The following is a 22683-nucleotide window of genomic DNA, read 5'->3' as shown; positions in this document are numbered from 1 at the left end:
CCATTTATCCCTTGCTGCTCATGGCTTAGGAGAGCTTAGGTTAATGTTCTCTCAAAGTGCTCTCAAAATTATTTATTACTTCTCTCTGTTGCTGCTTGGAGGCCTCGTGTTTCTGCCTTCAAGGGCTTTCTAAAGGTCAGTAGCATCCACCCTCGTTAGGAGACCTTGGGGGGCTGTGTTAATTAACCTCAGAGGTTTCCTTGTTAGCCATAGCACATTGGTTCTGCTGATGGAGAGTGGGCAATGCACCCTCTCCTTGCACTAAAAGCTGCCACGGTCCAGCCTTTTCCACTCATCCTGGGGCCACCCCTTCATATCCCAAGAGAACCAACCCCACCCATGATGTGCCAGGGTTGCAGCCTCCTGCATCCCAGCATCTCTGTGGTGGAATGCTTGGGCTGGTAAACCTTACAAGTCAAAAAAAACCCAAACCCTTATTATTATTATAATTATTATTTAACTCCTTGTTATTTAGCTATCTCCATAGCCGGCACTCAGAGCAGCAAGCTCAACAAGGTGGGCTCACACATGCTGCAACACATTTCTACTTCTCCCCTGGAAAAACCCAGGTACTGGTTGCTTCGCTGGAGCAGACCAGCCACTTTGCAACCTGCAGAAACCTCTTGTCCCCATCACCATCCCAGCTTCATGCTGTTCAGCATCCCTGCCACTGCAGGCTGAGCACTGGGGAGCAGAGAACGCCTTGACTGGGTGGAAACTGGGCAGCTGGAGCCCTTCCAGGTGACAGCTTTGGTTTTTTTCATCCCTAGAAAAGCCTTCCTGGGATCCTGCCCCTCTCACAGTGCCTCTTTGCTTCCGTTTAATATTTCACTTCTCTGTTAACTCCTTGCTGCCAGGCTGCACCCTCAAAGCCCAGCAGCTTTTCCCTGCTCCCGAGCGTGATGGTGAGCAATGACCAACAAAGACCAAGGGTAGGCAGCTCTCCCCCCGCTCCTGCACTCTCCAGTATTAACACAATTCACTTGGGGAGGCATTTTGGAGATTAAAAGCACTGGGGACATCCCATGCCTGAGCACTGCTTGTTCTAAAGGGAAGGACAACCAGAACTGGAGCAAAAAGCACACGGTTGTTGACAGTGAAATGACTTTTGGCTACGGTTAAGGGAAAGCAAAGCAAAAAGGACGAAGGACTGCATGTTTGTAGCTCTCAGGATAACCAAGAGACCATCGAGTAGTCTCAGTGCAGCTTGCAGCATCAGGATATTATTTATTTTTGCTGATTAGGTGGGCAAACTTGCCATGATTTACAGGGAAAAAGGGTCAGTAAGCAGAGAGTGCATCCTAATAAAACCCTGCAGTGTGCACCATGGAGCTACTAACCACCCCAAGTGAGTTCAAGTAATAAATAAATATCGAGAGGCCACAATAAAGCCATTCAGGCTGGGGGTTTACATGGAAGGTCCTGCTCTTGGGAGCTTCTTCCCTTGCTGCAAGACCAGTTGCTGCAAACTGGGACCCTCGCTGGGTCAGGGACCGCTAGGACTTGGTGCTGGAAGAGAAAACACAACCAGCACCGGGTTTGTGAGAGCTGGGAAAACTAATTTCCACGCTCCACTAGCAATTCCTCCATTCTCATGATTCCCTCAGGTGTCACCAAGGATGAAGAGCTCCATCACCAGTGTCTGCACCCATCATCACTCTCCAAGCCCCCCTGCCTTATTTATCTCCCAAAAGGAGAGTGCAGCCACTCAACCGCACTGCTTTGCAACCAGATATAACCTTTGCACTAAATTCAGTATTTTCTTCTAATCAGGAAGACCCATTATCTACCCCCGACCACGTTTATTTCGGCAATTACATAGCTTAATGTACATTGATTCAGATTCTTAATTTTTACATTTTTGATTATGGTAAAAAACTGGGGAGTGACGCATTTCGTATTTGCTCGGCGCTCTTTTTTCCTTCGCAATGTGCAAGGCTGCATGCGAATGGAAATGGGAAGTCAATTAAAGAAGTGCAAAACCAGCATTTTAAAATCTTTTTTATTAGTTAAACACGGCTAACTTCAATGTGTCTGCTACAGCAGGGTGGGAGAAAAAAAAAACAACCAAAAAGCAAAAAAGTGAGCTTATCCAGACATGTTTTGCATTTAAAACTGACTCAATACATGAAAGAAATATTAAGCGTAGCGAACTGACAAATTAAGTATCTCGTTCCTGACAAGCAGGAGCAAATTCATGTCAGTGGTTGCCAGGTGGGAATTTAAAGCCAGGAGAAGGGAAAAACCCATTGCACCATCCCTAGGTGCTGGTAAGGGAGGTGGCACCAGGCCATGGCTTCTCCTTGACCCTCTGGAGAGTTGTCTAGAATAACATCTACACTGGTATGGGCTGCATTGCCATCAGGAGAGCCTTCATGAGATGTTTAAAGCCAAGGAAAGATGTCCTGTCCTCTCCCACTCATTTCATCATCCCTCCTGCATCCAACCCAAGTTGACCACCCACAGATGGCCACCAGCAACCCCTGGAGGCACCAACCTCAGCCTTTCTCCACTCTGGTTTACAACCAGAAACAATCCAGCTGTGTAGACAGGGACCTGCACCCAAGCTGCAGAACCTTGTTTACAAGCAGACGCTAATGAACCAGGGCTCCACGCAACCCCTTTGCTTGCAAGACCCAGACCTGCTCGCCTGGTGCCAATGGGACCTTTCTTGGCAGCATCCACGAGGCTCCACGCTCCGAGAACGTCAGCCGGCTCCTCGCAAGCACAGAGAGGTCAGCGCTAATGAAAGATGCTATCGCAGAGCCGGCGGCTGGCCAGACAAACGTAATTAGTGGTATTTGCAGAAGACAAACCTTGACGAGGACGAGGGGGATGGGAGCACATCCCCTTGCGATCATTTTGGGGAAGAAACACGGCCATTTGGAGGCCTTCCAAGCGAGAACAACAGCCTCGCCAATGAGTATTTAATTAAAACCCGCACGGCATTCGAGGGGAGAAGGGCTGTGAGTGAATAAGCGTGGTGATAAAATATGCATCAACGCCGGCATAAGTTCTCCCTCCCTGGCACAAGCCTTTGCTTAAACCGTTGATGTTTTTTGATTCACAAGCTCCAGCAAGGAGGGAACATTTGCCAGGCACTATTTCAATCCCGTCGGGAGTTTTTTCCGGGGCTTATAGCCACGCTATAGTTTAGGATGTGTCAGCGCTGGCATCATAAACACAGATCAGAAATGTTATAAAAAGAGGGAAAAAAACCCCTCTAAAAACCACACTCCTGGCTGGAGTATAGCATCCTGTGAGCTTGGGCCAAAGGCAAATTATTTCTCCGTTACTGAAATAAAATCAATAAAGCTCATTTTTATTTACAGAAGAGCCAGAGATGGGGAGAAAAAAAAAAATCATTGAGTTGCAGAAGGGGCATAGAGGTGTTTACAGTTTTCAGCTGGTTTTCAACCAAAACCACAAGGCACTGGGGCGCAATTTTAAGCCCCAGGTCCCTTAGAGGTGCCATACCTGGAGTGAAACCCCTAACACCAAGTTAACCTGGGAAGATGCTATCTTTCAAGAAGCTACCATCTAGCTAAGAAAAACCAGATTTTTTTAATTGTATCTGCTATTTTGGCTGATCTCTCTCCTACAACACGCCACGGGCATGGAGAGAGGGTGAATGTGTAATCTGGGGACAACAGACTCTGTGCTGGGTCACTGCCTCAAAAATAACTCGATTCCCATCCGGGCAAATAACCTTTGAGTTCATCACCATTTTCCATACAGGAAGATCTCGGGCAATGCTCAAGTTGCTTCAAATCAACATAATGTGTTCAGTTTGCACGTCCTGAACACCAGGCTCTGTTTGTGGCAGAAATTGCCTTTTTGCCCCAAAATGAGCAGCCTGGCAAGGCAATGCAGGGGTCAAGCAGTGAAGCATCACCTAAATGCTGCTCACAAGAACATCTCTCACCCCTGAAAGCTCCTTAACTTTTTATGTGGGAACAAGGCACCCAAGCAAGCCCTATCCAGGGTGATGGACAGTAGAACACAAATAATCTTTGATCTGACCCCAAGGAGACAGCGGGCACTGCAGCAGTGCAGGATGCTTGATGTCTCCACGGCCAAGGGATCACCCAATGAAATACCCCATCACAAGCCAAGATGAAACCTATCTCTTAAGCCCTTCTAGTCCAGGATCTCAGAGCCCTCCCAGCTTATGACATTTCATTAAATCTCTGCTTAATTTATAGTGTCCCTAACCAAAGGACAGAATCCCATTGGAAGCATCCTTGCCAGGCTCAGAAGAGATGAAGCAGACCTTGACACGTGTGTGGGCAGTGGGGAGGACCATTCAGTCTCATCCGCTATCACCCATCAGAGCCAAGCACAAGAACCATCCATCCCATGAGCCATCCAGGACAGATGGGAGCAGCAAAGCAGATCAGCCATTCAGGAATGGGGTGGCCAAGAAAAGTCTGAGCAAGGGGCTGTCTCCTTGCACAACAGCTCAGAAAAGGCAGCTTGGTTAATGCTGCAGGGATACTGTGGTCCCTGGTTAATGATGGGAGGATGCTGTGGTCTCTTTCCCACCTCCCTTCGCTTGCAAAGGTTATTAGGGCTGCTCCCCCAAGGCCGTGCCCAGCCCCAGCTCCAGGAAAAAGCAGCCCAGACACAAGAGCAGAGAGGTCTCAGGGACTCATTTTGTAGAGCTCATAGCACAAATATGATGCAGAGAAACTTGCCACATGAGGTCAATGTCATGTGTGTAGCAGAAAAGCTCCCAGTCTTGTGCTTCTACTGCTGCTCAGATGCAGCTCATAGCCCAGGGATCACCTCTAACTCCTCTGGGCATTTTGCATCCCTAACATTGACCCTTCCATGCCGTCTCCCCATTGTCTTCTCTTTAAGGCCCAGCTCTAAGCACAGGAGGATTTTTCACCCCCTCCATCCCTCTCCCCTGCCTTATCTGCAGGCAGGAGGCAAGATTCCAACAACATCATTGGCCAGTGACGCAGCTGAGCTTGAAGTTGCCCAGACTGGCCATGGCCAATAACGGGCTTAGGGCCAGTGCCAAGAGCCAGCAAGGCTCTGGGAAGGGTCCTGGGATGGGGAACACCACCTCTATCCCAGCCATCCCATGGAAAACCCAAGTCCACAGCAGCTCAGCAGGGTCCTGGGTTTCCTCTCCCAACATAAGGAGCATGAACTTTAGGAGGAGGAAGAAGATGCTGGAGAACATGACAGGAGCATGGCATTTATCTCAGTCCAGCAGTCCCCACGTTGTCCCTATCAATACCAGACAGCTGCCAAAAAAGCAGCTGGAGAGCTGAAAAAAAGAGAAAATTCATATAACTATGAATCTGTAGAGATGCTTTCCACGTGGGGAAGGAGCTGAGCGACTGGAGGCCGCAGGGAATTCACATCCTGAGAGCTAAGAGCCAATGGAGGTGGAGACAGGAGAAGTTCAGCTCCGCCACATTTCAGCGGCGAGGGGGTTAATTTGCCACAGCGATGGATTTTCGGTGCCCGTTGTCAATAAACAGGGCAGCAATTATGTTGCATTTCTCTGATGGCTGCGGATCTTTAGAAAAATCAACACAATACCAGTTCGTTGAATCGCAGTGACACGCAAATTCGATCTGTCATTTCACTCACGGCTGAGGCTTCCCAACTCTGCTGCTGGTTCTGGGTTATTTTTTGTTGTTTAAACCTTCAATAAAGAGGTTTACATCGGTTTCACGCCTTTACTGCCGCCCCCTCAGTTTCTGCAGGAGGCAGCCAGGTTTACACCTCCCTCTCTGGGAGCAGAATGAAATCCCAGCAAAGCAGCTTTTTTACAGCATGAGGTAGAGAAACAATCAAAATATTCACAGGGAGAATTAAAAACCCCAGACTGGAAACAGGTTTGCGCTTGATTTGGTGACAATAAAGCCTCTTCTCTCTTTTTTTTTTTCCTCCCCCCAAAAAAGAAGAAAATCTTTACCAAAATATCATTTCCATCACAAAGCAGCACAGTTTCCACTCCCAAAGGGCACTGTTACCATTGCAAAGAGTCCTAAAACATTCACATCTGTCTTACTGTGGGTCATATTTTGCTCCAAACCAGGTGAGGAAAAAAAAATCTTTTCTAATTCCAGCCAGCAAATCAACATGAAACTCAAGAAGCCAGCAAGGTTAAAGGGAAGCCCTCCTGATTTTTCCATCAGTTGCGTTTGCAGTGAATTAATCCCATTTCATTTGAGGCTGAAACTTTCTGTGAGCCCCAGCGTGTGCTATTGATTCGCAGCTGCAAAGCCTCTGGCCTGGCCTTCCCAGCTGCTCTGCTCGGATGCGAAACATCCCAGAGGATTTCTTATCCATGGATATCACCCTAGCTATCCCAACACCAAGGGTGGAGGGTGCTTCAGGTCACCAGTGTCAACGCAGCCACCTCCATCCCTGCTGTTGTGATACCCTGATCCCCCGCATCCCCTTTCACATGGATGTGAGACCAGCATCCTCATCAGCAATCGCATACGATGCTCACCTTTCACTCCCCTCCAGTCTGAAAATATCACACCTGCATTGCAAATCCACTAATTGGCACCTCCTCATAAAAAATAATTTCACAGACATAGGCAAAGAAAGTCCCAGATGCCCCAAACACCAAACCAGTGCTGCCAGCTCCATATAGAAACTAGATTCCTGCAAATAACAGTTCAAATTAAAGGAGGCTGACTCGTCCCTGCAGTAGGTTGTAATAATTTTTTGTGCACTCCAAAACTTGGCCTTGCCCAGATTGGGAAGGGTGCATTTCCATGCTCTGCCTTGGGAATGTGATGCCCTGCAGACACAAGCACCAGCTCTCGGGGGTGCACCCCTGTTGCACCCAATTTGGGTACCAGGAGGGAGGAGGACGCAGCTGTTTCAGCACAGCAGCATCTCTCTAGTACCCAGCCACTCATTTTCATTGCTTCCTTCATCACCCCTGCAGGATGCAACAGTTTTGTCCACCACCCCAGCAGGGACTCGTCTGCAGGAGCATCTGGGTGGTTGGATCCCACAACAGCTTTAACCCCCTTAATTTGCCCCCCCAGCCTGAGATCCAGCCCAGGCGAGGATATAGCCTCGCCAGCACCAGATGTGCAGCAAGGAGATCTCCCGGGTTGCTACGCAGCTGCTCTCCCCCCTTTTTCTTCGCAACTGAATAAACAGAGATGAAGCCGTAACAGCCATTTGCACAAAGGAAAGCATCTGCACCAAGCCAAGCATCTGAAATTTTTTATTTCTGCATGATAGGCCTATTTGGAGAGCTTTTTATTTGTAATTAAAATGCAGCCATTACAAGAATTTCTTTTCCAGCTAATTGTTTTCTATTTTCTCCCTTCTCCTTTCCTTGTTTGGAATGATAGACGAGGGCTGAAATAGCAGGACAGGATGGCTGAGAAAAGCACCCATAACAAAACCAGCCCTTAATAAACAAGAATCATGTCTCCATGATCCACGGCTGTACTTTCTGACTTTCCTTTTCATTTTTTTTTCCCCAGCCTGTAAACACGAGCTCGTTAGGGCAGGGTGGCTCATTAGCAGGGGCCTGTCTGCCTTGATGTTTCCATCAGCAAAGAGAGGACACCGGAGCTGTTTAAGCCAGTCTGTCATCACCAGGCACTGAAAATACCTTAATCCGCATCAGGAAAGAAACATCGTTCACCAAAGCATTGGCTTTTAAGATAATAAACAGGAATAATGTGGAAACGGCCACCTAATAGCCCAGCTCCCACAAGCTGAGCTGTTTGCAGCCATCCCAGTCCTCTGAGCCACCAGCCCTCTGGTTCCCTATGGGACAGGGCATGGTTCCCCCTTCCCCAGCTTTTCTCAGAGCATCAAGCTCAGAAAAAGGGTCAGAGAGCTAAAAGAATGACGCATTGCAGACCCCAGCTGCTCACAAGGGTTTTTTGGATGGGTAAAGCCCGTCAGCAGACGGACGATTCCCAGCCAGGACGGGCAGGGAGAAGCCTGCAGCCAGCAACCGCTTCCATAAACATCGGGTTTGGGCCAAAAGTTGGGGCGAGCATATGCAGGGAGATGAGATATGGCATGATTCAGGGTGAGCCAGGCAGAACAACCGGCCCAGTTTGCTTCCAGTATCACCAGTAAGTCACAGCACCTCTCTGGGATTTAGCAGCCAGGTGGGGAGCAAAGTCCAGACCCAGACCAGGAGAACAGAGCCACAAATGCACTTCTCTTTTAAATATATCACTTTAGGCTATTGCTGCAGACTTCTGACTCCAACCCTGGCATTGACTGGATTAACTGACTGTATAAATGCAGCAGCTGGGGAGATATTCAGGTTTTTTTGTGGCTCAGCAGCACAAGAACAAAGCTACTGCAGGGGATGGGGGGAAAAAAAAACCGGACTTGGCACTTTTGAGGTCTGCTCCTATCCCCATCCAAATTTAGGCCACCGAATCCCAAGGGAAAAGGCCAGAAACAGCTACCAGGATGCAGGAGAGTGATGGTGCAAGGCTCAGCAACTCAGAAGTCCCGAATTGTGGAAAGTCTCCAGCTTGGTGCAGTAAATGGGACCTGGAAACCTCATCTCATCCTGGGCACTCCTGGGCTGCTCCCTGCTCCCTCTCCTGCTGGGCTGGGGGGCTGCTAGGACTTCCAAAAGCTGGGGACCAGGGAACCCAGACAGCTCTCAGTATAAAGTCACTGCTGGACCAAGAGAAGTTAATTTTGGCCAGGGCAGAGCTGTAGGAGGGGCCCCCCACAGCCAACAGCATCACCAGCCCTGTCCAAATGCATTAAACGCTTCTGCCCCTTAAATGGTGTCAAGATGTGCTCAAAGCCACCTCAGCACTCCAGTCACTTCTGCTTTGCAGCCTTTTTTTCCCATTTTGCTTCCTCGGCACCGACCCTTCCGCTTTCTTTTCCCTTGCTCTGCTGCGGGGAAGGCACAAAGTCGCCTCTTGGGGGAACGTCAGCAGAACCAAATCCCGAGGAGCGGAAGAAAAGCTGAGCTGGCTCCAGGTTAGCCTCAAAAGTTTTACAGGGGAAGGATGCAGCTCTGCATTCCCATTGCTCATGAAAAAGGCTTGTGTGGATGCTTGGGGAGGGGGGTGCTGGGGTACCCAGTCACTGCTGCATCCCCTTCTCATCCATAGCTGGCTTCATCCCTGAGTACCCAAACCAGCAGCATGCAGCAAGAGTCAGCCTTGGAGGGTTGTTATCCTTCTTTGCAAATGAGCTGCTGGAATCAGAAGGGGAAAAAATGGATGGGCAAGATATTTCCAAAGGCATTACACTAGGATATGGGGAAGATTGAGGGATCCATCTTCACGTGACAGGCTGACACGTATCTCACCAAGATCTACCAAGTGCTGAAAACGCTCCACAGAGGAATCTAGACATGGGCAAAACCACCACTGACACTTTCTTCCATAGCTAAGACACTGTGTTACGGTCACGCTTCCATCTCAAGAGCCAAATCTGGACATGTTTACTTATTCCCTATTCCAAGATGTGGCCTTCAGAGTTTCGCTCCACCAAAAAAAATGGAAAACCTCCTTTATGCTGCCGACATCCCTCACACGTGACCTTGGAGCAAGACTGGATGTTGTAGCAGGAGGATGCTTCCTCCAAACCTACCCCTGGATCTTGTGCCCAAGCCCCATGCAAGGGGTCCAGATTGAGCTCCGAAAAAACAGAGCAAGGGAGGAGAATGCGGAGCAGCAGATCCCAGGTCTGGTTTATCAGTGGAAGCTGCAAACACCTGATCTGTATCTTCCCAGGGGCACCATCTCTTTGTGCACCTCCCCCCTCCATCCCCATCATCTGCTGCAACCTCCTGCTTTCAGCACACTTCACTGATTAATTACTAATTAGCAACTGGTTTGTGACACTTCCCTGCCCTCGCCAGCCAGCACCAGTGCAAAGGTCTGGCATGGTCTGAGCCATCTGTTAAGGCCCTGAACTCGGCACCGTCGCATCCTATTCCCTTGGGAGGGGAAAAGGGAAAGAGCCAGCTTTGTGCCTAAGCCCTCCACCCCACAGAAGGACAGACAAGCTGCAGACAGATGGGAGACATCTCTCTCCCAGCCCTCGTCCTCTCTGGGTGCTTTGGCGATGGAGATTTGCATCTCGAAGCCTTTGAAGCTTTGCTGGATCTTGGCAGAGGGAAACGTGCGTCTGGGGCAGGCAGCACCACAAGAGGAGGATTCATCTAGGACAGCTGAGGACTTCCCAGTAATTAGTAATTAACAGTGCTGGTGTCACAGCCATGATGCTGGAAGGTGGTGGCATTTTGAAACCAAAATGCTGGGTAGTTTGGTAGTAATACCACCCAACAGCCGAGCATTCCCATCACCAACCTACCCCCCACGGCTGCTGGTATTAATTAATATCTATGCTCATCATTAAATTATTGCATCACAGGGCCAAAGGGATGTGGGAGCTCCTCCAGAAAAGCCAACAATGCTCATTTTAACCATCCTAACTGGTACCGATGTGGTCCCCAAGGCCGCTGCCCCACGCTTTGCACAGCTGGGGGTGGCACAAGCGATGCCCTAAGCCATGGTAGTGCAGAGCACCAGGAGCTTTGTGGTCCCCCCCTTTCCTGGTCCCCTGCCTGCTCCCTGCCAATCCTTAGGCTGTGCTGACCCCTCCTGGGCCGCAGCCTACATAAGCAGTCGCTTCTCCTTCCTTCCTACTATTAAAAACCAGAGAACGAGTCCCAGAGGGGCTTCCCCTCTCTCTGAAGAGCACTCAGGGCTGCCTTCAGGCCAAGGCACTCAAGCTCAGCCTCGATGCTCCCAACTGGTCCCATCCCAGAGATAGCTGGAGAGTTCCTTGCGCACCAAAAGACATCGGAAAGAGGGTGGGCAAGATGCTCACAGGGTTCCCTAGCTCCTCCTTCACAAAGCAATAATTAGAGGGAAAATAAGTGAAATAAGTTAACAGCATCCACTGATAATGACCCTGGACCCACCACCAGATGCTGGGCAGTCCTGGATAAGAATCAATTCAGGGGGGTCTGCGATCTCTCCAGCATGAAGCAGACATGCTACAAGGATGTAGAAGTTAACAGGCACACACACAGTTTCCATCTCCCAAGACCCCCACCGTCGACTCCCTCCTCTCACTCATTACCCTCCAGTGAGATAATGAACTCCCGAGCGCGGCACTGGGAGAAGCAGGCACTTGAACAAGAGCTCTAACAGCAGCTGCTGGAGAAATCATTAAAAGTGAGTACTGGACTTCAGAGATCAGTTGCAGAAGAAGTAAAAATCCATACTTGCAGCCATCCTGCACTCACCAGTGAGTCGCAGCTCGCAGAGATAATTTAACATCAGCTGGATGCCCGGCAGGCACATAGACCCCCTGATGGATGAGTGCCGGTTGAGGGCAGACCTCTCACATGTGGTAAAGGGAAACCCAAACCCCCAGATTGTTCCCCCTGGATGCCACATCCCCCTCAGCCCTGGAGCCCCCGAGGGGTTCCCCCCTGTTTCCCTCCTCCCAGATCTGCTGCCCCACAAGCTCTGCAATGCCCTCATCTTCCTCTTCTACAGCCAACACAAAGGATGGCAAAGCATATAACAACTCATTTTCTTCTCCACAAACCCCCAGTTCAAGTCCAAGCCCTCAGAAGTGGCTCCTGGTTGCCATTTCTTAGCATTTGGCCAAAGTCACTTTAAGCCAACACCTGACTTTCCATTCCTTGGAGGTGCATAAAAAGATGAGGACCAAGAGCTGGTAAGAAACTCAGCATTTTAAGAGTTGTAAAAGGGGCTGCTCCTGTCTGCTTATGGTGCAATAAACTGTGGCAGTAGTGGGGATTTATGGCCAATAAAAGGCATGGAGCACTGATCAGAGTCGTCTCCAGTAGTTTATAAACACATAAAACTGCACTGTCCCCTTCCACACATCAGCACTTGCCCTCTGTGGGAAATGAATCTGCCTTGAAGAGAAGATGCTTGAAAATTCAATTGGTCTCACGGGTCCTGGAAGGAAAGAGCAAGCTCAGAGCATCCCTGCACCTCCCCAGAGACATGGGGCAGTGCAGGAGAGGGACCCAGGCAGATGGCCAGGACCCTAAAGCACATGTGAGGACCCTTTTGACTTGCATCTCTCCCCAGGTGCTCCCAAAGCCTTTACCAGGGCCAAATTCATTACCAATGTGGTGTTTGTGATTTAAATGGATGATCTTCTTAAGACAGAAAGAACAATGAAAGGAGAAATAATCCAAATGAGCATGAAGAGGTTTTAAAATTTGTCGAGGTCACGGACCAAGTGACCATCTCGCCATCACTGCAAGCCTGCAGGATCTCAGCATCTTCCTCCAAACAGCTATTTTTTGTCAGCTACTACGACAAAGTGCAGCATCAGATGAAGACTCCTCCCTGCCCAGGTGAGGATTTGATTGAGCAGAGAAGTTAAAGCACTGCTTTGCCCCAGCCCTCCTGTGTATATTAGAGACGCTAAAAATGCAACAACCTTAAGCTAAATGTCACAGCCATGGGCTGGATGCACTTAGAGATGGTGCAGGAGGGGAAGAGACATTCAGACATCAAATTTGACTCAGAGTCTCCCCAAAGTTCACCATTCCGAGCATCCTCCCGGTGCATCCCAGCCGCTGGCAGGGGGTTCTTGCCATCTAGTGGCTCCTCGGTTTAGTGCACACACCTGAAAATTTTTTTCCCCCCCCCCTCCACTATTTCTATCTATAAGTAGCATGAGACCAGACGACATATGGCATTTGGCATTTCTCTTTCCCATCCTTATTTTCTTCTAATTTTTTTGCAGCTTGGATCCCTCAGAAGTCCTCTTCTTCCAATCCTACTATAGTCAGTGTTTTTCTAAGTTTTATTACTGCCACAGCAGAGAATCACAGGTTTCTGCAGGAAAAAACTTGAAGGACACCTTTGAGGCTTAGGTTGGGCTATAAAACTATAACACCAAAAATCTTTTAAGCCACACAGTAATTCTGGGGTCCCACCACAGCTTCCAAACTTTTGGTCACAATAAGGGCCCTTATTCTTTCTCCCACTCTACGATGCAGATGAACACTCATTTCTTAACGCAATTCACCCCATATACAATGGGAAAGGCAGAGTACAGCTGTATAAAAAATATCATTTCAGTGGATTTTAGCCAAATTATGAGCTGACCCTTGGCTCTAGCAGGGTACGGCTGATTTAGAGGACCATGAGACCCCCATGCAAAGGGCATTCTGTGATTTCATCCATCCCAAGGGCCCCTTTCAGCCCAGAAGTTCCCATCAAGAGCACTTCACAGCATACTAATAAGCCTTTTCACAGGCTATAGCTCGCCTTCAGCTGCCATCATGTAGATTGTATTGGAAATCACTATTTGACAAGGCTCAGCGCTTACTCAGTGGCATATTCTTCCTATCAACCCACTCAAAACCATGTTTAGGAACAAGATAATACTTGCTGCTGCTAAGTGAGCATGCAGGAATCCTCCTCCTCCTCGGTGTCATGTACCCCACTGCTAATTTCTCTCTGTATTTTCATTTTTAAGCAGCCAGAAAACAGTTAACCCCTTACATTCATCTTCCAAAGCTGTTGTATGGAGGAAAAATAAATCAGAGAATCATAAAAAGGTTTGTGTTGGAAGAGACCTTAAAGATTATCTAATTCCAACCCCCTTGCCATGAGCAGGGGCACCTCCCAGTAGACCAACTGGCCAAACATCAGCTGTGGGAGCCAAGTCAATGCTTTCGGAAGCAAAGAAATCCACATCCCCTGCCTGAGGTTAAAGAATCCTGCAGGTTATTCAGGGTACATGGTCAGGCGCCTGTTGTGCTATTTCATTGCTCTGAGCTCAATGTACAGGATATATTGAGAGAGACACCTCATCTTGTTAAAATTGTCCTCTCCAGTGTCCCACCCACCCTTTGGCTACCAGGCTCCAAACTATCCAATGAGCAACTCCAGTGCCAAAGCTAGACATTCAGACCTCTAAAACCCCTTCACAGCAGATCTTAAGCCAAAAATCAATCTTTATTACCAACCTAAAGCTTTTAAGAGGCAAACATCTCTTTCTGAGGATTATGGGGACCCGACTTGACATCCATAAGGTCTTGGGGTCAGCAGCTTCTACTGTAGCATCAACTGATGAGGATCAGCGATGAGACAGATCTGGAGAACCACTGTTGGATATGCTCCAGCATCATTTATGCCCATTATTTATTTCGAAAGGAGCCAAAACATCTATTTATAGGCTTCTAACACCAGCATCTGAGACAGCTCTGAGAACTTCCCTTCCTCCCCCAGGGAGGACACATGCCTCCTGATGTGCCTTTAGCGCAAGATTGTTTGAAGAGATGAAAAAGCATGTTACAAGCTGGGAAAGTGATGCTAGCAGTGTTTTATTTAACTAAGCTACGTATTCCAACTGTTAGAGAGTTTCATGCATATGGAAACCAGCAGGTGCATTGCCTCACCATTCCTGTCTGCAAGGAATAACTCATTTGGAGCACATGTCATCCAGCTAGATCTTCTCAAGTGATACATCAGTGCTTCTGTTTGACTTCTACTTTCTTTACCAAGGTCTTGAGGTACCCAGTGCTTATGCAAGAGGTACAGCAGAGCACTCATTGAAAAAAATCAGAATTTAAAAGCCTGCATGGATTGATAGCTTTTCCCCACCCCTTTCTTCATAAAGCAATGCAACTCCGCTCCTAACCAAAGTAAAAGCTTTCTCCTATACAAGCATAAGTACATCCTACATACTGAGCACCATCAGGAAGGGTTTCCCAGAGCTAGACGTAGTACAGCTGGCGGCTTCTTCGCTTGACATTTATCACTACCCACCCAAGCAAAAGCAAGATTCAAGCAAGGGCGACAGCACATGGCTGACCTTGGAAATGTAAAGGCCAGGGAGTCGTTGAGTAGTGATTCTCCTGCGGCAAGGCACGCTCGGTGGCATTGGAGCAAAACCAAGCAAATCTGGCACCCTCAGCCCGTGGCAAAAATCTGCCTGGTTTCAGTTCACGTATTCAAGTACACAGCTTCACCAGGCAGTTTGCAAGCTCGGCTATAATTTACAGCCCCTGAGACTTGGTTCCTTATCTTCCCTGCAACTGCTGATCTGCGCCAGCTGGATGTGTACCAGCGCGCTGCGATAAAGAGCCTCATGCAGGTAGCCAGGAGCTGGGGGCATCCCTTGCTCTCCAACTGAACGGGAGATATAAAGACATCTTTCTCCCCATTTTTACCTTTTTTTTTAAGGGGGAAGACTATTTTATTGCCTGGATATGAGCCTTAAGCAATGCAGAACAAAGTGATCTCACCCCAGGAAAGGAGTCAGAAATAGGATAGAAAACTGTGATGTGCTGGGAAATATATAGAAATAACTATTTATGCTTATTTGGGTGGACTTGGGATGGACATTACTACCTGGTGTTGTGGAGAAGAATACCCAGAGCTGCCCAGTGCACGTAGAAAAAGTAGAGATTCAAGTACTTATCTGGAAAATATGGTCATAACTAATAAAATGAGGTTTCCTGGAGCCACATGAGGCCACACTTAGAAGCATATTTGAATTTTAGGGTTTTAACTCAGCTGTTTATGTCCAGCATTTTCTTTGCCTAAAACCATCCAGGCAGAGGGTCTTCATCCCATCTGCTCATACACCAAATGCCTTCAGGACACAGCCTCCGTTGTCCCTCTACAGCCCATCATGTGCATCCCTAGGCACGTGTCAGTCTGATAACCCACCTCATCATCCAGCAAAGCCTCCTGTGTTCATGGGTTTTTTTTCCCTACTACACTATTTTATCTGTGACCAGAAGGCTTTCTAAATTTTTCTTGCCCATTTAAGGCTTCCCCAGATCCATTTTATGTCAGTCCAAAGGACAAGGGCTCCCTGTGAGGAGCCAGCTTTGATGGGCTCCTTGACATCTTTCCATCATGTGTCAGCAGCAGCCACCGTGACCAAGGCACTACAATAACTCGTCTATCCAGCACAGAGCCCCGGTCACATGCATGGCTGTGGGGAGAGGAGACGAAGAGCAAAGCCGTTATAAATATCTTCAGAGTGCTAATTATTCCTCTTCCTTACCCTTATGGATATGCAAGCTCCATTTATCCAAGCCAGACATCAGACCAGAGGCTACAAGCAAAGAAAAACCTGGGTCAGGGCAGCTTTTTATAGCCTTGAGAAGGAGGACAACCTTTCCTGATGGAGCTGTTTCTCCTCCTCACATGGCCACCCCTCGTGACATGCATGATCTATATCCAGTCACAGGCACAAAGCTTTTATCATCAACTGTATCACTATCCCCCAGCATCAGCAGCAACGTCAGACTTTCCACTGAAGCACCCGCACGTAGCAGCAAGTATTTATACAAAACACAGGTCTTCTATTGAATATTTGACTATAAATATTCAAATATAAATGGATACACCACAGTCTTTGAGTATTGGTCCTGGTTTGTCCCCAGTCAGTGATGGAGTACAGGGTTTTAGACCAAGTTTTAGACTTTTTCTGCCCCAATCCTGCAACTACTTTGCTAAATCACAAATGGTGCTGCTCACTTAGAGCTGAGCATGTGTGCTTCGTTACTGAATCATAGCTTAAAGATGTTAGAGCCAGGCAATTACTCAAGTTATCTTCATTTACGTATATAACAACGTCCTTCATTTACGTATATAACAACGTCTAACACAGATAAATCAGCTATTTCTACAGGGTGACCACAGACCAGATATAAACGCAGCTGCTGGTTCTGCTCTTGGTGCCATTGGTGTGAAAAAACCCCACACCTAACCTCAGAGACCCTTGTTGCCAGCTTCTGTTGTCAATTCCTCCAGAGTTAACAGCATTTCAAGTAGCCTCACAGCACCCATGATGCTTAACCATGATGGACTGCTTCATTAAGGTGTCCCTGTCCATGGCATGGGATTGGACTGGATGACCTTTAAGGTCCCTTCCAACCCAAACCAGTCTGTGATTCTATGATTGCGGTGGCCATGTGCTTGCCAAGCATCCTTGGCCATGACCTGGGGCTGATCACAGCCAGCTCTGAGACTGAAATAGAAACCATTTAATTTGATAGATGTTTGTCTCTCACATCCCTTAACCAGAGGCTGCACAGCTCCAGCCAGTGGAGACGCATGGGCTCAAGGGCTGTTTGTTCAGTGCTGTGCTAATTAGGGGGAAATTTCTCAGAAGCTTTTGTGGCCCAGCAAGAGACCAGAGGGAGGAAAAAGCCACAAAAGTGACCTTTGTATACCAGCTTGCCTCAACCAGTGTGACTGCCTTACTTCAGCTCCAGCTGGTTTCCTACTCAAGACGTTTTGAACTGGTGTTTGAAGTTCTCACTGCTGCATCTCAAGGCTGTTCAAGCCTCTGGCTCCATCAGCTTAATTCCCCAAATTGAGACTCAAAGTGCCCCAGGGAAGGACACAAACCTTCCCTCCCATGTCAGTGGAGGCTGCTCCATGTGACATGTACAAGACTGGTGACAATAATTTGGGCTAGAGCTTGGTTTACCAGTGATTAATTATACGAGAGCTTCATAAGAGACACCAAGTCAAGCAGCTCTGCACTTGAGAAGAGTCAGAGCCCCAAGATCCAGCCTCTCTGCTCAGCCCTGCCCTGGGATTCTCCAAAACTTGCTTTCTTAGCTCAAAGCACCTTCCTCTCTGTACTTCATCACCCTCAAAGCACATGGTTAGAAGCATTGGCTACCACAGTTTCACTTCCATCACATTCTCTCAAGTCTGTATCTTGCCTTTTAACCCAGTTTCAGTCCACTTGGCAGACATTCTATTGATTTACTCTGCTTGTTGGACCTGTCTGTGAGGTGCTTTTGCTGACAGGAGACTGCTGCTCTCTGGACCATGTCTGAAGGCATCACTGGAGCTTCACAGACTCTCCAGCAGGAACTGGGCGAAGCAGAACATCAAAAACAGGAATAGCAAGAGGAAAATAAAGGGCTTTTTCCTTTCCTTGCTTAAGGCACAGGTAGCAGTTAAAGAATGATTGCTATTCAACCCAAAGGGAATTCGAGTATTTCTTGCTGAGGTTTGCTTTTCTCAACCTAAGAACCCCCTCTGTCATCTGCTTCCAAAAAAAATAGGACACCCAAAACCTCTGCCCACCTCCAGTTGCCTCCATCCCCAGCAGCCAAAGATACTCCTCAGCACAAATGCGCATCCCCTGGCTGCCTGCTAGGGGTTAGTGAGAGAGAACACCTTGTTGATCAACCCCAAAGCATTAGAGACACAGAAATAAACCCACCCAGGCACACACCATGGGACTGCAGGTGGAGGATGCTCCGACTAATGACGCAGGGGTATGTCCTGCCACCCACCAGCCCTTGCCACCTTTCACTTTCCATGCAAATGGTTCCTGTTTAGCCCAATTTCTCATGTTCAGCCAGCCCCAACCTTCACTCCTCCTGGCCAGACTGGATGAATAGGGAGGCTGTTGATCACCAGAAGTTCATCACCCCACCAGACCCTCATGTTCAGCAAAAGAGACCCATCCTCAAGTAACAATGTTGCTTCCTGCCTTCAAGTGACCCTTATCATACTAAATTATGATAAATAAAACTGAAACAGTGCAGTGGTCAGGAGCTGCTTTGGAGCCATTCCAAGCCGTCTGCATCAAACAAACAGACAGCAATGACAGCGCCTTTTTTTCTTATGTCTGCACCTTATTTTTCTCCCTCCCTCCTTGCATTTCCCAGCTTAATATCCATTCACACCCATCTCTACGCCTTGACATTAACATGACAGAGCAGGTGAGACATCTGTCTTCCAAATTCGTCTGCTCCCCTACCTCCCTTTTGACATAATCTTGGCACAGGGAGACCGCTCCAAAAAATCCTCTGGTGGGGAAACAAATGACCCTGCCTGGGAACAGGAGCTGCTCATAGGAACGAAGGGCATTTCTCACAGCAGCTGACAAACACCCCCAGTCCCTCTCTCCATGGCTGGAGGTGTTGCAGGTGCTAAGTAGAGGACGGGATTGAGTGGAGAAATGCGTGTGGTGAGCTGGGGGGGAAGGGGACTGTGTGTTCGGTGGGATTTCACTTGTCATTATTCACTTCCATGTTACAGCAACCGAGCAGGGCTGTCAGCTGGCTTCGTCCATCTTCCACACCCCCAACCCAGTGATGAATGGCACGGGAGCGCCTTTACCAGCATTGCTATTTCACGCCTCTAACCGAATCCACATGAACCTCCCAGCCACACGTCCTCAGAGACCCTCGTGCTGTGCTTTGCTACCACCACACATTTCTGGATGTGAGGAGGAGAGATGATGAGCACAGCTCCTCAGATGCATCTATCCTCTACCCAGTACCAACCTTGGCACAAGTCTCTTTCCCCTCATGCACCTCCATTACCATCTCCCCAAGGCTTTTTTTGTCTATTTAGACCTTTTGTCTATTTAGACCTGGTCTTCCAAAGATGCAGCCCAGAGGTTTTTTTCCACTTCTTTAAGCCCTTGCATGCCACCAACAGCAACAAACATGGATCAGTTGAGCAAAGGACACCAACACTGGCTCATCTGATTGAAGCCCTGTGTTCAACTCATTAGCAGTAGACAGCCCAAGGCCAGCTATAAATACACTTCTAGATCCTCAGAAGGTCCACAAAGCACTTTGCCATCTTCCCTGGAGGATTTTAGCTGCAGATGGGACCTCCCTGTGCCCCACAGCAGAAACACAACTGCCCCAGCAGCACCATGTTTCCCCCCTCTCCATTCTGCAGAGATGTTTCAAGGATGCAACAAGCAGCAGGAGCAACACAGGGAAGACAGTTCCCACCCAGCAGATAAAGTCCTTGCAGATGTTTTTCTCCAACAGCACAGGCAGCAAGAAGCTTATGAAGCACCCACCCTACATGAAAGCCCAGCTCTGGAGGGGGCCAGCTTCCTGGTGCCTGCCTGGTGCTTTGATGATGCTGAGTATTGTGGCAGATCAGAGCCTACCAGGGCTTTGTGCATTGCAGTGATTTGGGGCCACCTGGTATGAAGATGCAGGACTCTCTGGGTCTCCTCCAAAGCCAGCAGCACCTTGATGCATCCTCTTTCATGGAGCTGCCCAAGGCAACAAGTCCTGCATGTCCAGCAACAACTACCCCAAGGTGTCTTGTAGTCAGCTGACGGCGAGTGATAGAGATAACACACCAGCAAGGCATCTCCTGGCCTACTGCAAAGGGACCTCAGCCACCAGTTTCCCTCAAGCCCTGCCCTAAGGCAGATGGCTCTGTCCCAGTCTCTTCAGTCTTGGCTCAAAGCCCTTGCTCCTTGAGTCACCTTGCTGCTCCTGGCGGAGGAGCTGCCCTTTCTCCATCCCAGCCACCACCATCCATCTCCTCCCTCATTTACTCCTTGCCTCTACATCCACACAGATCGCCTGCTACAAGCCTTGAAGGGCTTTCCCCTCAACATCTATGTTATTTCTTCACTGCACATGGGGCCACCCATCTTAAAAAGCAACAGAAACACAGACAGCTCCTAAAGGCATGAGGTCAAATATCCCAAATGCATCAAAATTGCTGAAATTTGGCCTTTTAGACCACAACAAGCATTATCCAAGTTTCTTGTTCTAGAACACTTGTGGGTCTGGTGGTATTGGTCTGCACATGTTGTAGGGACTCATGATTTTGGTTTTGTTAAAAGGTCAAGTGGGAACAAAAGGTTTCAATCAATTATCAACTTGGGACGAAGTTGATAACGCCTGGACGCATTCCTGTGCAACCTAGTCAAGGTGATCCTGCTCTGGCAGGGGGGTTGGACTAGATGATCTTTAGAGGTCCCTTTCAATTCCTAATATTCTGTGATTCTGTGAGGAGAAGTGCTTGAAGTCAGCCTAGGGAAGGGATATGGGGTGAAACTTCAGCCTTTGACACCTCTCTCTAGTGTTTAGGACATTTAACAGGATTTGAAAAGACAAAGTCATCATTTGAACGCACAGCACCAACTCTGAAGTGAGGTTTCTAGCAAGACCAGGCAGGAGAAGAGATGCATGTACTGACATCATTTGAAAGGAGCTTTGTCCTTGGACTCCAGTCCTATTTCATTACTATTTCATTACTATTTCTTACATTTCACTTTCCAAACTACTCCCATGAGCAGCATGCTTGCACATGGACCAGCCTTCAGAGAAGAGACATGCCCAGACTAGAGTTTTTAAGGCCACAGTGCAAGTGGTAAATGGACATTTATTCTGTTTCCATTCTTCACATGTACCCACAAAAGGATGTTTCCCACTCTGTCACTAACACTGGGAGCTTAGTCAAAAGATTTCACCCCTTAAATTTCTTTTCCTATACCTAATAGAGGAAAACATCTACCCAGATGAGGTAAATTCCCCTTTTTCTGTATAGCATCCAATAATTTCCCTCTAAAATAACTGGAAAGCCTTAATGAGCACCACTTCTGCCTTATTGTGCACTGAGACCTCCTGAAGTCAGGCAACAGTATCCAGAACTTGCACGATGGAGATTTAGTAGGTATGACTTGCCTTCACAGCACCAACATGGACTTCCCACCCATTTTTAGAGCTCCTAAGTGTCTTCATAGGAAAGAATAGAGAAGAGCCCTATCACAAGACAGCCTTTTTCCTGCTCCAACCCCATTAAGGGAGGTTAATTACATGTCAATTTCTATCCAAGACCTTCAGAGTCTGATGTTTGCCGCATTAACAGTGGTATTGGGCAACCCATTATCTCTCCAGAGGGGACTGAAACAATGGACCTGAATCTCCTCCAGCCAACCCAGACTTTCTAGGGAGATTTGCTGTCCTCTGAGCCTCAACTCTCAACCACAGCTGGTATATCTTTTGGGTCTTAAGTGCTCCACACCACATCAAAGCTGTTTTCTTGCTTTGTGTGTTATTTTGCACTTTAAAAAAATAAAGCTTCTTAGTGTAAGGACCTTCTTGCTGTCAGTTTTGGTGACTCCTGCATGTTGATGCCTTCATTGCAACACTGAAGAGCTTTGCTGTGTCAGAGAAGTGAGTGTCCCCAGCTCACTCCATCCCAGCTATTCCCACACACACAAACCCCAAAAGCAAAGATAAGTCACCAACATTTCACCTCTTGGTATCTGGACTATGTTTTAAACAATCTTGTGGTGGAGGTCAACCACGAATCTGGAAAATTCAGACCTAACCTTGACCCAAATCTGACCCGGAGAGACCCAAGGGCAGGCAGGACATGCTCACAGCAGCTCAACAGCTCCAGAGACAGAGGGAACACGAGCTCAATGTTGCAGAAAGGGATGGCAGCGCGCCCAGGGCAGGGTAAGCCAATAACTGAGAAATGCAATGAGACAACCTCACTCTACCTGACACAGTCACCTTCAGCAGCTTGGCATGGGCTCTCAGCCTTGAAACACTGCACGGCTGTCTTCACTGCTGCTGAAACCTTCCAGGTAGTTATGATTTTTTTGAACAAATACAGATTTTTCTGGAATCCTGTGCCTTTGAGAAAAATCTGTGCCCAACTTCTACTGTTCTTGTTGTATAGACAAAGCTTAGAACATTATAGCAGTTAAAAGAGGCACAAGCTCCAGAAATAACTTGGCTAAGACAATTTAAAAGGGAAGCTGGGACTAAAGGTGAATAAAAGCCTGCCCATGCATCACGTTTTGCCCCCTTCTGCATCTGTAAAGGGCCTGAGCAGGAACTGAGTCTGTTTTTCCAAGTCACCAACCAACAAAGCAGAGTTACATCCAACCCACAGCACTCCAACCCTTCTCACA

The sequence above is a fragment of the Mesitornis unicolor genome, unplaced genomic scaffold, assembly GCF_000695765.1.
Source record: "Mesitornis unicolor isolate BGI_N332 unplaced genomic scaffold, ASM69576v1 scaffold34057, whole genome shotgun sequence".
Classification (NCBI taxonomy): Eukaryota; Metazoa; Chordata; class Aves; order Mesitornithiformes; family Mesitornithidae; genus Mesitornis; species Mesitornis unicolor.
Note: the sequence above shows the minus strand (reverse complement) of the source record.